Below are 16,925 nucleotides of genomic sequence, written 5' to 3' on the forward strand. Positions count from 1 at the left end.
GCAACTGGACTTACTTTTTTTTCTTTGAAGACATTTCACTTCTCATCCAAGAAGTTTTTTCAGCTCTGACAGGATAGTGGGGAATGGAAAGATTTATATTCCTTGCAGACAGCTGATAACCTGCATCCTTTTAACATGTCATTGAAGCACTTGGAGATTTATCTATGTCCTCAGGGTCATCTGAGGGGTGCTGATGGTTCCAGAGGAGGGGAAAAAGTGCAAACTACAGGAAACATCAGCGCCCCTCAGGTGACCCTTAGGATACTTCTGTCAAAGGAGAATGACCGCTTTCCAGCCAGTGCACCTCTTACCCCGGTGCTGGACAGATATTCCTCCTGCGCAGACTCAGTTGCTGTGCAATCCCGCCACCCCAGAAGAGCATCAGCCACAGGATGACAGGCAGGAGTGTCAGAAGCTCCTCTTCCTCCAGCATCCCGGCCAGAAGTGGCAGCACAAGAACCGCTGCCACCCCTTCACACTGCTGCTTCCAGTTGGGATGGACGGACGAGCTGGGATTGGGGAGGTGAGCTGCCCCAGGAGGGCCAGAGGAGAGCACAGCTCCTCATGCATGGAGGGCCTGGCTCACTGATGGGGGAGCAGCTGCAGGGGTAGGCCAGTCGCCCCTGCCCCTTCTGCCACTGCTCTTCTGTGGCGCCCGAGCCAGCCAGGTGCTCTGGATCATGGATGTGCGTCGGTGCCACAGGTTGGAGGGTGGGGGCCACGCAAGAAGCCTGGTTGGGTGGGGAAGGAGGGGAGCCTCAGCCTGTCTATCATGGATGACAGCTCTGCTCCCCTAGGAAGTGACTGCCAGGATCCCCGCATCTTTGGGCACATGGAGCCATTGGCCATTGCTCATTTAGCATAACAATAACAAATCAAAGGATGACAACTAGAAAACTAAAATGAGCGGGTGACCTTGTGTGAGATGGCTGATTAATAAATAAATAAAATGACATATTTTAGTTCCAATAATTGCTACAGCCCATGCATTATTTTGTTGCTTATCATGTAAAAGGCTAAGACAAATACTACAGATTATGGATATTACCAATAATATTCAGTCTCTAAGTCATGTCCACCTCTTTGCGATCTCATGGACCAAAGCTAGATCTCTCTGTCCTTCACTGTTTCCTAGAGTATGCCCAAATTCATGTCCATTGAATCAATGACACTATCTAACAATTTTATTCCCTGCTGTCCCTTCCCTTTTGCTTTCAACCTTTCCCAACATCGGGTTTGTTCCCCAATTAGTCCTCACTTCTCATTTGTTGGCCAAAGTATTTGAGCTTTAGTTTCAGTTACTGTCCTTCCAAAGAACAATCAGGATTGATTTCCTTTAGGATTGACTGGTATGATCTCCTTGCAGTCCAAGGGACTATCAAGTCTCTTTTCCAGCACAAAACCATAGCTTTGTTGGAAAGGTGGTATCTCTTGCTTTTTAATATGCAGACATATACTGCAAAAGCTATTGTAGATATTACCAACAGTGTTAGGAGGAACAGTCAATCTATCTGCCTCATATTTATTAACATTTAATTTTTTCAGATTATTTATTATGCAAAATCCAGCTGGTAACCACTGTCAGGAGACCCTTTGGGGTCTTAGCCGCCTTGGAGGGGCAGTGAAGGAGGGATAGGCACTTCACTGACCACAAGGAAAACTGCAATTTCCTCATTAGGTCCGAAGCAAGCTCTCCCTGAACAACAGCAGGGATGACAGTCATTTTCTGGCTGTCATGAAACTGAGATAACCAGGACCATAAGACTTGTGCTGGAGCAGTGAATGGACAGAGCATTTAAACTGGGTGACAAATTTACCAACTTTTACTCTAAAGACAATATATTAAAAGATAATTCCTAAGCTTAAAATAGCAGCAGATAGACACATGGAGAAAAAGAATATCAAAAACAAAGAGGTGAAAGAAGCCCAAGACAAGCTAAAATACAGAAAGCTTGGAAAAAACTAAATAATTTAAAAAATGATTTTTGGGAGAATTTATCTGGTTTATTTGTATTTTTAACCCCCCTGGATTTAATTGGGAACTCAGCTGTTTTTGACAGACCATTTAATATTGGATTTGGATTAAGAGAGCCATCTATTGGAGAAGTATTACAGCAGTATAGCTGCAGCATTTTAGATAAAGTTATTTCAATACATACAAGTCTTTATACACAAAATAGAAGCAATAACATCTGGAGGACGGATTGACCTTGACTCTACTGTTGATGACTTGGATAATTTGGAAACTTTTACTGAGCCTTTCCCCCCCCTTTCTTGCCCTTTGGAAGATTTATAAAGAGGAACTAACCTGCAAATAACTAAACTTAATTAAATTTGATAATTGGATTAATCTAGTGATTTAATTTGGACTTGGAATATTGGACTTAATTTGAACTTGGATTTTTAATGTTATTCAACAGAACATCCTATGAGACAAAAGAAGAAAAGTGTTGGAAGAAAAGAGAAAAGAAGGACAGATAAATAAGACTTCAAAATTTGGACAATTGGGAGATATAGAATGGGGAAATATAAATTGTAAACTGTAAAATAAGGGGTTTTACAAAATGGACTTCCAAGAGACAACAGAGTTATATGGAGGAATACTGATTATGTTAAAAGATAGGTGTAAATTTTTGAAAGGCAATAAGGAGACAAGGGGATCATCTAAAGATACAGAAATGAATGTCGAAGCTACCCAACAATTGGAGAAAAAAATAAAAATATGATACTCAAGAAATAGGTGAGACGTTAGAAAAGGCAGTGGAAGGGGAAAAGCAAAAAGCGACACAAGAAGTTAAAAATAAAGAGGAGAAAGGATTAATAAGTAGAAGACATAACCTCATAAAATGTATAACAGAATAGAGAGAAAAGGAAAAAAATCTCTTTACAAAAAAATCAAAAAGAAGTTTTGTTGATGAGAGTTCAAATACAACAGAAGAAAGAGATAAAAGATACTCAAAAGGAGAAGGTTAGTAGGCACAAAATAACAAAAAACAAAAAGAGATACAAGATTCAGAGAGAGAGAGAGAGAGAGAGAGAGAGAGAGAGAGAGAGAGAGAGAGAGAGAAAGAGAAGGTTGATTTAAAAAATCAATAAATGATGGAATTTCAAGAAGGTCAAGAGATGGGAAAATATATACAAGGAAAATAGCATATATACTAGTAGAAAATATAATTTAATAATATAATCCAAATAAGTCAAGACAGTAGATGGAAATCTAGAATTAAGTAATTAAACTGTATTGTTAATATTAATAGTATGTTAAAGTATATTATGAATTTAAAATAATTAAGGACTAGAAACTGTATGGGATTTTGAGATACAGTCCTGGAATTGATTAAATATAGTCAAAATTTAGTGTTATTATTAACCCTACACATTTGGAATATTGAAATGATGGTGGAACTATGAATAATTCTTAGAAAATATTAAATAGTAGTAGTATTTAGGGACTATAAATACAAGGTGCAAAGAAATGTTATTATGTCTAAATGAATTCATGGGAAAATGAGAAATGGATTATGAAAAGAGATTAGCTCTGTTGAAGCTGTGGAAGTTGGAAGATTAGAATTACACATACCTATAAGTATTATGACTGTTTTTGTTGTTTAAAAAAGACTTGACCCGGGTAATGCAATGTTCACAAAATAATGTATGTTTATATTGAAAATAAAAAACTTGTTTGAAAAAAAAAGCTTCACTGCTGAGAGATTGTTTTTGCATTCTTTTTTTTTTAAACAAGTTTTATTAATTTTCAAAACACACAAATCATCATTATCCATTACATGTTTAAACCTTTTTCCATTATAAATTTAACAAGTCAGATAAACTATAATTCTGTTTTAAACCATTTCCATATAAACATACAAAAACCTCTTGTCCAATTTCTCTTTACTTCTCTTTACTCTTATTCAATTTCATTATTATTATTTCATCTATTTCTTTCTGACTTAGTTACCATTATTCTCATTCTATATTTCTGCAAGGTTTTATTAATTCTCCCAAAAAAAAACATATACACACAACACATAAAACATAAAACAAAATCTTTTTGGAAAGTAACTTGGACCCAGGTATCTCTCTCTTCATTGACTTCAATTATATTCATGCTCATCTTACATATCATTACTTATTTTATTTACCATTCTAGCCTTCTATATTAACTTCTCCACATATTTCACTCTTCTTAATTCTATCTTAATTAATCATCTTAATTTGAGTCATTATATTTGTATCTTTTGTCCATTCTTTATTGTCCCTTTGTCTCGTTCCTTATAAAAAAAAAAAGAAGTTTCTCCTGAAATCACTAATCAGAGTATGATGCCTTTCTATCTCCCCCCTAAATTAATCAAATTAACCTTTAAAATAACGCCCAATACCCAATCCGATTTTGCTTGGTACATTCTATCTAAATAGTACATCCAGAGTAATTAAATACATAGTTAAACAATAGATCTAAATATTAAAAACAAATACTATAATAGAAATTTTATAATAACATCAATACCATAATCTTATTAAACTCTTTAATTAAAACTCAATATTCTAAACCTCCCCTCATATTATTAAATTTTAAAACCAATCATTATTAAACATTTCAACATTTTAATCTCTTATCAACTCTTAAACCATTTAAGTTTTCTATTTCTAATACAATACTACAATATCATCTTATGTACCTTGCAAAATCTTTTGAAGAAATTATACTTTATCCTTTATCCCTAAAAAGATTCCTTTTTTCCCATTTAATTTCAAAACTTTGTAGCTTTTCTCCACCTTTTCCCTTTCTTTCTTCTCCCAACAAACCTTTCTACCCCCCTTCTTCTAGCCTCTGCCTTACTGGCTTCCCTTCTCTGTCGTGTTCCTTTTCCCTTTTGTTTACTATCATTATATTGATTTTGCACCTTATTTTTCCCTTTCTTAAGTGTTTCTTTAAATCTTAAATCCTTTATTTCTCTTCCTTTCCCTCTTCCTTCTTTCTTGGTCAAGTTCTGAAATTTATTAAAAATGGCTTCCTCTCCTTCTTCTTCTTCTGCTGTCTTCATCTGTTGTAATGTTTGTTGATAGTTAATAAGCGCCATTTCTAAAAAAAGGAAGGCTTCTTTCAAACCAGCTTTACCATTTTTTTTGCTTGTTCATAATCTTTTCTCAGTTCCTCAATAGAAAGAGCCATTATAAATCTTTTCTTTTCCCCTTCTTTCTTCTTACAACAACCAGAATATTCCAAAGAAAAAATAAAACAGTCCCAAAGTTATCAATCAGTCCAAACCAAGGCAGAGTTCTCACTTTCTCCTCCTGGGGTAGTATCAATCAGAGAAAAAGAAAGTCCAAATCTGTTTCTTAAAATCTTATTGTAATATATTTTAGTCTTCAAATCCTTAAGGCATCTCCTCCAACAAAGTCTTAGCATACAAATATTTTTTTTTTTAGTCCTCTCTCTTCCCACTCATCGCTTAAAGCCAGTTTTCACCTAAAAAAAATAGGTTTCTTAATATCCACTTATTTATTCCGTAGGAAAAGAGGGTAAGCTTTCCTTTCAGCACCACCAAACTGCCGCTTTTTTCCTCTTCTAGAAGGTATCATTCAGAAAATCATACTTTTCAGGAATTTTGTTAAATATGTCTTAGAGTCCTAGGAACCAAGAAAAACTTTCTCCTTTGAAAAACTTTCTCCACTTCCTCCTGCGAATTCTTACCCGGCTGCCAGCTTCTTTGTGGCGGCCATTACGGACCGTCTTGGGAAAAGGGGGTTCTGCCGGCCGGGGAGGGGGTCTGCAACACCCCCAAACCCCTCTCCGGATCCCCTTACCTTCAGCTGCCCCTGCAGGGCAGCCTAGCTCGCACCCGTCCGGATCGGAGCCCCAAAACGGCTAGTGCAGCAGGGATCGCGCAGCTTCAGTGAATCCCTGCCGCTCGCGAAGCCGACAAACCGGAAGTCTGTTTTTGCATTCTTATTGCTTATATCCCCTAAATCAGAGGTTCCCAACCAGGGGTGCTCACACCCTGGGGTGCGAGACGATATTCCAGGGGATGTGAAAACTTGAGATTAGAAGTTTCAAAATTATAGTTTATATATATTTTTAAGGGGTGCAAGAATATATCAGAAGCATTCTAGGGGTGCAGGGGACAGAAAAAAATTGGAAACCCCTGCCTTAAATGCATACATATGTATAAATTTGTCAGTCAACTCTAGCTTCATTAAATTCTAAAAGCTGATTCCAGAAATAAAGCTGATGAATATGTAGCCTCCCCAGAAATAATAATAATGTATTCAAATGGAACTCTGCAGTGCTTAATCCCAGGTGTGTAGGGATCATCTTCTCATCTCAGAGGGAAATGCATTCAGTATTTAATCAGAGTTGTTATTTCAATCTCTTAAATATTAAAAAGGCCAACCTCTCCATGATCTCTAGCTAAAAATAGTTGCTGCTAAAATTCTTGGCAGATTAACACTACACATAGACAAATAAAATCATAATAGTGGCCACAGGAATTGATTTTCTATCAATGGCTTTTGGAAAGTTGTAACTGCTATCTCTAGTAATGAAAGCTTGCAGAGTTCGTTAGCTCAGAATTCATCCAAAACTAAACTATAGGGTATAATCCTTTCTAGTAAGATAAATTTATGAAAACTAGCCAGTCAAATCCCTGATCAGAAATTTCCCTCCCTACCCTTCAATTAAATAATGGAAGAGTTCACTAGAACGTCTCCCTCTTTTGAATTTCCCCAGAAATGGTGTTTAATTGTGAAGAAGAAAAAGAATGTTATCTCTTCTGGGTGTGTGAATAAACATTTTAAAGCACAAAAAATACTAACCCACCCAGACTTTTTTTTCCTGATGCCTTCAAATCAGTATCCATTCTTGATGTTGCGAATCCCTTCAATTTTCCTGGCAAGATTTCAGAAATGGTTTACCATTGCCTGTTTCCTGAAACTGAAAGAGTGACTGACATAAAGTCACCCAGAAGGCTTTCATGCCTAAACAGGGACTAGAAAGCACAGTCTCTTGCCTTCTAGCCTGATGCCTAAAATCATTTCATCAAACTGACCCTCTACCTAGACTTTTCTGTGTAGCAAATAACTAGCTAGAGAAAGTTGGCCTTCAGTCCTTTAAGTTCTTGAGTCAAGCTTAACTGGTTTCCTTCAAAGCTAGTTTTTTTCTGGAGATCTGTCATTTTAGATAGAAACATCTATTCTTTCATTGGTCATGGCTGCTTTTGAGGCCACATCATCTATTTTTTCAGCCTGTTCATACTTTTCTTTGCTGCTATTTTTTCAATAAACTTTAAATATTATGTTAAATAGATAATAGTTTAAATGGGAGTCAAATATAAAAGACAGTGTGGGAATGTGGATTCAGAAATTGAATACAGTCAAAACTCTGATCACGATCATAATTAGTTTCATAACTTTGGCGATTTCTTCATCTTCTAATGTTTCATCTTCAGAAATTTCTGGGTCAGGGGTCATGTTTGATCACCACCTGAGTATGTGTTCGTGACTAGATTCAAAAATTTTGTGAATGTTTTGGTCGGAACCCGATTTAGTTGTAGTCAGAAGTGTACATGACCAGAGGTTCTACTGTATTAAGCAGCCAGGCCACAGAAACCGCTTTATTGGTAATCTCCTTTAGTTTTATGAGCTATTTAGATGATCCTAGACCTGATCCTTGGGTACTTGTGGCTATGAGAAGATGAAACTTAAATTTTCCCTCCCCCCCCCTTTTGTGTGAATAAAGCAAACTTGGCAGAGCAATACTCTGATAGATTCTCTGGACCTCAGCAGTTTTGGAAAAGGTGATATGAAGTGCATTTGGAGGGAGCTGGGGTAGTACCAGTGAAGTTGGGTCAATAGATTGGTTTTTTGGCCTGAGCCCATGGCTTCTCTGGCTTTTTGCCCTCTATGTCTGAGACAAGTTGTTGGTGCTGCATTTGTCCTGCTTCATTCCTCTTATTTTCTGCCATTTAGAAACTGAGATATCTGTCTAATTCCAATGTGTCCTATGTTTTGTTCAAATAGTGCCTGTTTGGGAAAAGAAAATGAGAGGATATTATATAGGATAGTGAGAGGACGGTGGGGAGAAGATAGTGAATAGAAATGGATGGATGGTGAATGGGGTGGATAGTTGGCGTCCCATGGCAATGGTTGTCGACCCTGGTGTCATTATGCTTGTCCTGGGGAAGGGTGCTTGAATGTACTCATGACCCAGCAAGATCAGAGGAAGATATAATGGGAAGTTGACAATAGCCAGGTTATGAAATCCTTATAATTACTTAGACATATTCATCAATTACAGTTTCGAGAAGCAATGTGTGAAACTGTAGCGGCATGGGCTGTGTCTACTTGTGCATACATGTACAGGGCAATTGAAGATTAGAACATTAAGGATAAGATCATACATTCATTCCTGCATTCCTATACTTACATTTCCTATATGCTAAAATAATTCATAAGCTGCTATGGGACCAAGGTTTGCTTATTGCTATGTAGTTACTACATCTATGTTTCTGAGGTAGGCAATCCAACTTTCCCCAAGCACTTTTGATTTTTTCCTGACCTCCAGTGTAAATGAAAAGATATATTTTGCAGCACAATTTACTTGTATAAATCTATAAATTCACTACAAGAAAAATGTAGCAAACCAGGGAAAGCTTGGTTTAATCAATAGTCATGTTTACAGGAAATTTGGCATATGTCTTTTGACAGAAAAGGGTATCTGTTGCTAAGATCTCTGTGATCAGAAGAATCCATTAAAATTGAATAGAAACCTGATAATTTATTGACTATAAAAAAGCAAAGATTCCCATTAGATTCCACTTATATTTTAGCCAACAGTCCAAGGATATTATACAGTTTAACCTTCTTGTGTTGGTTTGCATTCTTGTTTTAATAATGTTAATATATTTCTAATATTGATAGTTGTGAAGGTTAAAAAACAAACCAAATTTTATTCCTGAAGTTCTACAATCAAAGACATTCTATTTGTTAACTCTTTTTCAAAAGACTGCTCTTATGTAACTGCCAAAAAATATTCTGCTTCATATACTACATAGAAGCATGTCTAGAAATGCAGGAACAATTGTGGGATTGTAAAACCGTCAAAACTGACAGTTCTTATTGTTCAGAAATTTTCAGAAGAGGGATAAATTTTTCTTAATAATCACCCTGAAAAAAATCAGAAAAACAATAAATGTCAAGCTAATTGGAAGTTTATGATTCTTCTTTGCTTTTTACATAATTCAGCTTCATTTAGTAATAACAGTTTTTACTTGCATGAATCATGGGAGAAATCAAACAAGTGGAGTGAGGCATAGAGATAATTGGTAATGATTAATATTTTAAAAAATAATTTAGGAAAATTTTCCCAAGTAATTTCTTTATGGTAACAAGAAATTAAACTTATTTCTATTTTACTAAATGTATGTGATGTTCCCATTTTCTAATCAATGTAATCATTGCAACTTCATTATAAAATGTAATCTCATTAAAACATGATGAAAACATTTCTGACAAACTTTTATCCAAAAAGATGAAATATGTAACAATTCATATTTTAACTGCGGCCAGATTAGCGTTCGCTCAGTGTTGGAAATCACCTTATACACCTACAGAACAAATGGTTATCCAGAAAATATGTGATTGTGCAGAAATGGACAAATTAACTATAGCACTTAAAAATAAAGAGCCTTCAACATTTTACGATAATTGGAACTCTTGGTATAATTGGTTAATCCAGAGATAAACTGCTTAAAAGACAATGGGTAATTTAAGCATAGATATCGATAAGATGTGCGTATTCAAATTAGGTTAGGAGAATTGGATCTTGCAGACTGTCAAAAAGGGTATTGTCTGTTTTTTAAATGTATTCTTTTCATTTCTTTTTCTCTTTCTTTGTTTCTTCCTTTCTTTTATATCTCTCCTTCTTTTCTTTTTCCAGTTCGTAAGGCCGAGTGTTTTTTTTTCCCTTTTTTGTGTATGTAATGTCGATATGTTTTTAATTGTAAATTTAATAAAATTTATTTTTTAAAAAAAACATGATGAAAAACATGAGCAAATACTTGTCTATTATACACCCAATTATCTTCATGAAGATTTTTTTCTGAATTCCTTCAGACTAGTATATTGAATTTTTTGAGAATTATTGCATCAGAAAGGGATGAACTCTATGTCAATTTGGAAGGATTCCAAAATAAATATTATTTTTAATATTTGAAGTCTTCTGAGTTTTTGGTAAACACAAACAACTTACAAGAAAGACAATGAATGAGAATGTCCAAATCACTTGACATTTAGTCCATTTTAAACATCTTCATGTTGGTTTAAACTCCTGAATCATCTCCCATTTACATATCTACCATATCTTAATTGACCATCAATATTCCCTGTACCACAAGTTGAAATTTTATAGGACTCTCCCTCAACTACTTCTGTGCTGCAATGTATTCCATTTATATCCTGTGTTTCCAGGAATCTTTACATGAGGTAATACAAGTTAACCTGTGCACTATAAAATTATTTTAGTGCAGCTTGTCATCCTCACATAAAGGAATACTGAAGCAAAGTTATAAGACAATAACTTTGCAGACAATATATGATCATGCAAAAATATAATGGAAAGAATAGATCATAGTTATTCCTGGTTAAAATATCAATCAGAAATAATCTAAACAAAATCCATGAAATAAAAGTGATATATTTGGTATTTTAGAATCATTTTTTTTACCATTACCAAATGCAAATTATTATTTGTATCTTGGATTCATACTTTCCCCCCCTCTGTTGTGTTCTTCATTTGGGTAATTGAGTACATTATCTGGTTTTTATAACAAATGTCTACAGTAAAACTGTTTACGATTGGTAAAACTTCCTTACATGCTTTTGATAGAAAATAATGTAATGTTACATTATAATAAGAAACAGCTTAAATTCATACATAGGAAGAACCTGCATTATTAAAATAGCCTGTCCCTCTCCCAGGTTTTTATAATACTATCTGAAAAACTAGTTGAGCAAACTAAAATGTTTTGATGTCCTTAAATTAATTTGATTAGGCTATAATTTATTATAACAAAAATTTTAAAAAGAAACTAGATATGATTGCCAAGCCATAAAACCAACCCATATCTTTGCATATACTTGGTGCATATCAAATCCATTCAATTACCCACTACTATTCAAATCAACCAACCAACCAACCATGTAACCAACAATTATTTAAGGCAAAGAGAGCATAGAGTATACAATATACTATACATCCAGTTGGCTTAAATCACAAGCTAAGAGAAACCCACACTATAATATCTTATACTCTAAGCTGCACGTCTCCTAGGCATGATAATTTCATTTCAGAAAAGACAAGAAAATCTAGCATTCACACCAATGTCTATTGTAGATAGTTAAAGATGGGGTTAGTCTATAAAATTAAATGATTTCCATATCAATTCAGTTCAATGAAATGTATTTTAATGTTACCTATAGGGTATACCTCAATTGCTTCTTACTGACTTTCAGTATTGGAAGAGTGTATCAGTCTGCCCAGATTCTTGGGAATGATGATGCAGAAACCAATTCCTTTTAAAACAGGTATAATACACAACAGCCCTGGCCTGACAGCAAATAAAAACTCTTATGTACATTCAAGCCTGAAATTCATAGGGAGCTTTAACAGCAAGGCTGATTTTTCTAATTCAACCATTGCTGTGGCTATATACCAATAGAGTCACAATCCATGACCCAAAGCTTAGTAATTAAAAAACCTGCCTTCTCAATCTCTCACTGTTCAGCCATTATTGCATAGAGACTAGTAAACAAATCCTGTCAAACAAGGTTATAGAAAACTCAAGAATCCTAGCAAGCAGTCTTTGGATATTAACAGTAACTGAAGCTGGCAGATTTATATTTTAACCGCATCCCTGAAATATTAGCAAAAGATAAGTGGTTGCTTTAAGCTATAATGTTTTTCATTGGATTTTTTTCTCTAGGAGAAAAAGCCATTGCTTTCAGCTATATCTATGTGGAATGTTATCTATGTCAGAACTTTCAGTGAAAAATAGCACTGACAAAGAAGAATAACTTACTGTGTTGACCAATTTATGTTTTATTTCAAGGCTAACATTTTACTTTGCTTCTACCAGAATTGGATTACCTTAAATTGTGAAATAATGCTTTCTACATTATAACTGATGATTAGCATGGACATATAGACCTAGCAACATTATACTGAATTCAAATTTGGTCATGAAGAGAATTAAACAATGAAACTGATAGGGTTTAAATTACTTAAGACATACTTGTCCCATTAATTTCAGAAGGTCTCTTCAAAGCATGAGCCTGGATCCAATTAACTATATTGTTGTGTACTCCTAATAGCCAAATAAAATCTGAACAGAAGTTCAATCAGGTCCTTCAGGAATCCATTTGGACATATTCATAATGTTCAGTCCTATTGTACAATTTCTCTTTCATGGTCTGTAGACATCACATATTGATCAAAGACTTATTTTAATTATTCACATGCAAGAACAGAGTCTTTCTTATAATGTATCTTCAAAAACATATGGGAAATTCTTGGGACAAAAATGCATTAAGATTAGAAGTTTGGAACACAAACCCCAACAGAGATATTTGAAAAATATAGATTGCATCAACTTACTTCCATAAAAGTTTATAGTGCTTAGAAGGGCAAAATGAGATATCATTATATAAAAAGTAACGAACAATGACTTCATCAAATAATATTGTTGTTTTAATTCTCACTAGAAGCTACACATTGGAGGATTGAGACAGACAGTGGAAAAAGGAAACTGGAGATAAACTGACAATGTTAACAGTTGTCTACAAGTTACTCACATTGAACTTACATGCATGGAGTTGCAATGTAAGCTGACTAAGCAGAGCAAATAAAATTAAGAATTTCTTTTTCACAGAAAAGAAAGAATTCTGAATTTCTATGCTCACTTGTCCAAGACAGATACAATTGTTATACCTCATAGGAATAAATATATACTAAAAATTTATTTTGGAATGCAAAGCTCTCTTTTTAAATTAAAACAGATTGGACAGATAATCAATGTGCTGAATACTACTACTACTATCACTACTACGACGACTACTACTACTAATAACAATAATAACAATAATAAACCCAGCAAACATAATTTATTTGATTTGTTATTTGAATTAACTTTGTTCAGTGCCACGGGGGAAACATGCTCTAATAATTAGGAGGCCTCAAATGAAAACATATTTTTATAAATGTATCAAATACTAGAATTAATTAAATTATTTTAAAACAAACTGAGGATTTTGCCAAACTGTATTCTTCCAAAATTGAAGCAGATAACGCTGACAACTAATAACTTATTGTAGCTTTGTACACTTAGAATAATTAAATAAAATCTGCTAGGTTTAAAAAAACAAACCTTTTAGCATTTAGAATAATTTAGCAGTTTGTCAAGTTGATGGTTACTCTAATTTCTTCCCAAACTGAAAAGAACAGGGTTAAAAATCCATAGGTATTTACTTACAGAAATCCTGTGGCTCCATCACTCACAACAGCCAATTTTCCTTTGGTACTACAGCAGAGGAATGACTTAATGCTTTTCTGCAGAAGGAAGAGTAATTTTGAACAGCAGATGGCCTCTGGTGAAGCTTTCTTATGAGATCCGTTTTCAGCTGGCCATGAGAAAATAGATCCTCTTTACACACCTTTGGCGTATAGTTGAAGTCAAAAAGAAAGAGAGTGTAGCTTTGCTTATGTTTAGAGGGCTGAAGGCTAGTTGTTTTCCAATTGGCAAGCACCTAGCAAAAAGCAGCCTATCATTGAGTCTGCCTTTTCTCAGGGAAACTCCTGCCCATTTATTTAGCATCCTTAGCTGCCATATTTTCTAGGAGGATAGCCTTGATCCTAAGAAGCGGGTAGGGAGATTACACAGCCTCTCCCCCCCGCACACCCTCATCCCCATTAGCAATTCTGCTATATTTTTAGGGCTGAGGAATTGTTATGGGAGAGTTCAGATGCATTCCCAGTTTTCACTTATACGGAGAAGAGGAGGGAGAGTGCCTGAGCTCAACAATTACCGATTCCATCACCATGGAAACTGACTGGATGCAGGGAGCTGGATTTGTGTAGAACATCTGCTGCCAAGCTCATAAGCAAATGAAATCTCATCTCCCTTCTACTCCTCCCAAATTCTTATCTCATGGGAGTTCTGCATGCAATGACATCTAAAACATAAAATATGGGAAATGTATGCAACCATGAGTATATATGTGTGTATGTCTGCAAGACACACAGAGAATGAATGAATGTACCTTCAAATATGCAGTCATTCTATTCCATTAAATACCTACGCTCATGTATGTAACTATAACCAACAGCTGCATATCTTTATGACAATAAAGAGAAATGCTTTAGAATAGTTAAAAAGATATAGAAATACTGCATAATTACCAAAGTAAATTACAAAGTTTTTACAGATCATATATTGATAATTTAGAATATCATCTGCTTCAGACATTAGAAATTTTCATTTCATTGTAGTGAATTTGCCATGTTTCTTCTCTAACAGAAAACTAAGCACAAGAAAACATAGAACAACTAGGGAAAACAGAGTATATACATAGTATGGATATGCTCTGTATAATCAAAGCATTTTATTCCAAATTTTACTTGAATGTTTTTTCGAGATCTAAAAGATAGTTACAACACATTTAATTATCATTCTATATTCTAAATGAAAGAAATTGTATGTTTCAGTACATGCCAAAAAATCATTATGCTTTTCTTTGAAAGGATAAGGAAATATCTAATACATAACTAAATAATGTATTATTTAGTTATTATTTACTTATTAATATAATTATTCACTAATATGTTCCTGAAAAATAACTGTGATAAATTGCACATAAACCCACAGGGAACTATTTTAATTGCTTTTAGTAAATTCAATTTATATTCAGAGATTAGCCTCTAAAATGAGGGAAAAAAAATAACTGGAATAAATGTAGAAACAGGTAGTTTAATTGCTGCATGTGTGGAAAAAAACTAATATGCTAATAGGCAGGTATTATACTTGATGACATTACAGGTAGTTCTGCATTGGAATTAGGGTCATTAAATCATGGTGGTTATTAAATGGGTCATCACCTGACCGTAACCAATTTTATTATCTTTTTTGCAGCGATCATTAAGCAAACATACTGGTTGTTAATTGAATCCTTAACATCCAAATAGATGTTAAGTGCCAGAAACCACTAAAAATAATGATTATGTGATTGTGATTGTACCTAGAACTGAGGTATCAAACATATGGCCCATGGGCTGTATACGAGGCCACAAAATTCCTAATTGAACCAAATTAAAATTCAATTAGGAAATATTTAACAAAATCAAATAAAAAACACACACACATAATAAACAAGCAACCCTGCACAAGTTCAACTTAACTGCAGCTATAAGGATCTTTTGATAAGATCTCAAATCTGGAGTGTGCCTTCTCTATGGGAGCTTGATAAAGGCAGAAAAAAGATGGTCCCTCAAATAACTTGGTCGCTTACTATGTAGTGTTTTAAAAGTGAAAAGTGGTACTTTGAATTGCGCCTGCAAGCCATCTGGAAGTGAGTGCAGCATTGTAGCTGGCATTGCAAGTTGTACTCATAACTACCCATGCTGTTGCATTCTGGATAAAAAAAGTTTGTGTATAAAAAAGGTATATCTAGTTGTTATCTTATTTTAATGTGTTGATGAATTAATAAACAAACATATTGGCTTTCTAAGTCAATATGTAGCCTGCAGAGATATATAGTGCAGTGGCCCCATTTCTATTCCAATTTCATACCACAGGCATACAGTACTGCTAAAGTAAGACAAACAATGAAGCTGATCAAACATAGATAGGAAACTTTATTAGGATTTATCTTGTGGCAATGATTATTTCTTGGCTCTGAGAATATCTAGTTAGTCAACTGGCAATCTTATTTAGGATAACCAGGTCCCTTCTGAATAAGGAAGGACAGGGAAGCCCTTGCAGGGCTGCTGTGAGGAGTATTTTTGGCACCTGCTGGATAAAGATGTGTGACCTCATCTGGAGTTAACTGCTGGTAGGGCAAGTCCTTTGGAAGTTACAAGGGCACATCTAAGCTTGATTATCTGGGAAGAGTTTGAGCTGCTTACTTTCAAGAAAGTTGACAAAATCCTCAGGGCAGTAAGTTTCACTACATGACTTCTGAACCCTCCCCTTTCTTGTTGGTTAAGTGGCACATGGTGAGTCCAAGTGGTGATTAATACTTCATTGTCAGCTATCTTGATGTAGCGGTTACACCTAGAAATCAGAGGACTGTAAGTTCTATGCCTCCTTTACATATGAAAACTGGCTGGGTGTTTTTGGGCCATTCCTTCTCAGCCCAATCTATCTCACAGAATTGTTTTTATGGAGAAAATAGCCGGTAGGTGTTACACATGAAGTATTTGCTGCCTTGAATTACATATTAAAAACAGGGATAAATCATAATACCAGTAATTGTGGGAGGAACTGGTGTTGCTTTCCTTGAAGGAGGCAGTGGTACAACCCCTTCTTAACAAGCCATCCTTCAAGTAGAAAAAAAATGGAACAAATAGATAAGGTGGAAAAGATGGACTAAAGACTTACACAGATAGACAAGGATCTTGAGTGATCCATAATCATGCTGGAGATGGACAGAGCAGAATATTTTTTAAGATTTCAGAATATTGAGGAGGAAAAAGGGGAAGATCTTGCTGAAAAGATGGCAGAGTTGTTGGCGGATGCGTTGGAGGTTAGCAAACAGGAAATGAAATATTTAGAATATACACAAGCTATGTGAGAAAGAATAAACTCCCCAGAGAAGTGCATGTAAGATTTTCAAAGAAGGCAACAAGAGCAGAAATACTTCAAAAATCAAAAGAT

The 16,925-nt window shown here is 34.9% G+C and overlaps 1 protein-coding gene across 12 annotated transcripts in view; it reads right to left on the reverse strand.

Moving 5' to 3' along the window:
* ELMO1 (engulfment and cell motility 1) overlaps positions 1-16,925 on the reverse strand; it is a 536,034-nt gene that overhangs the window by 122,983 nt on the left and 396,126 nt on the right. Inside the window, exon 1 of one of the 12 annotated variants that reach the window (XM_087947676.1) lies at positions 13,527-13,980. The exons of the other annotated variants lie outside the window; for them this stretch is intronic. The gene's annotated coding sequence lies outside the window, so the exon portion shown is untranslated. Of the gene's footprint in view, positions 1-13,526; positions 13,981-16,925 lie in introns of those variants that run through there. 12 annotated transcript variants of the gene reach the window in all.

Source organism: Notechis scutatus, chromosome Z, assembly GCF_049901735.1.
Source record: "Notechis scutatus isolate UNSWTSFEM ecotype Mainland chromosome Z, rNotScu1.2, whole genome shotgun sequence".
In the NCBI taxonomy this organism is placed as follows: Eukaryota; Metazoa; Chordata; class Lepidosauria; order Squamata; family Elapidae; genus Notechis; species Notechis scutatus.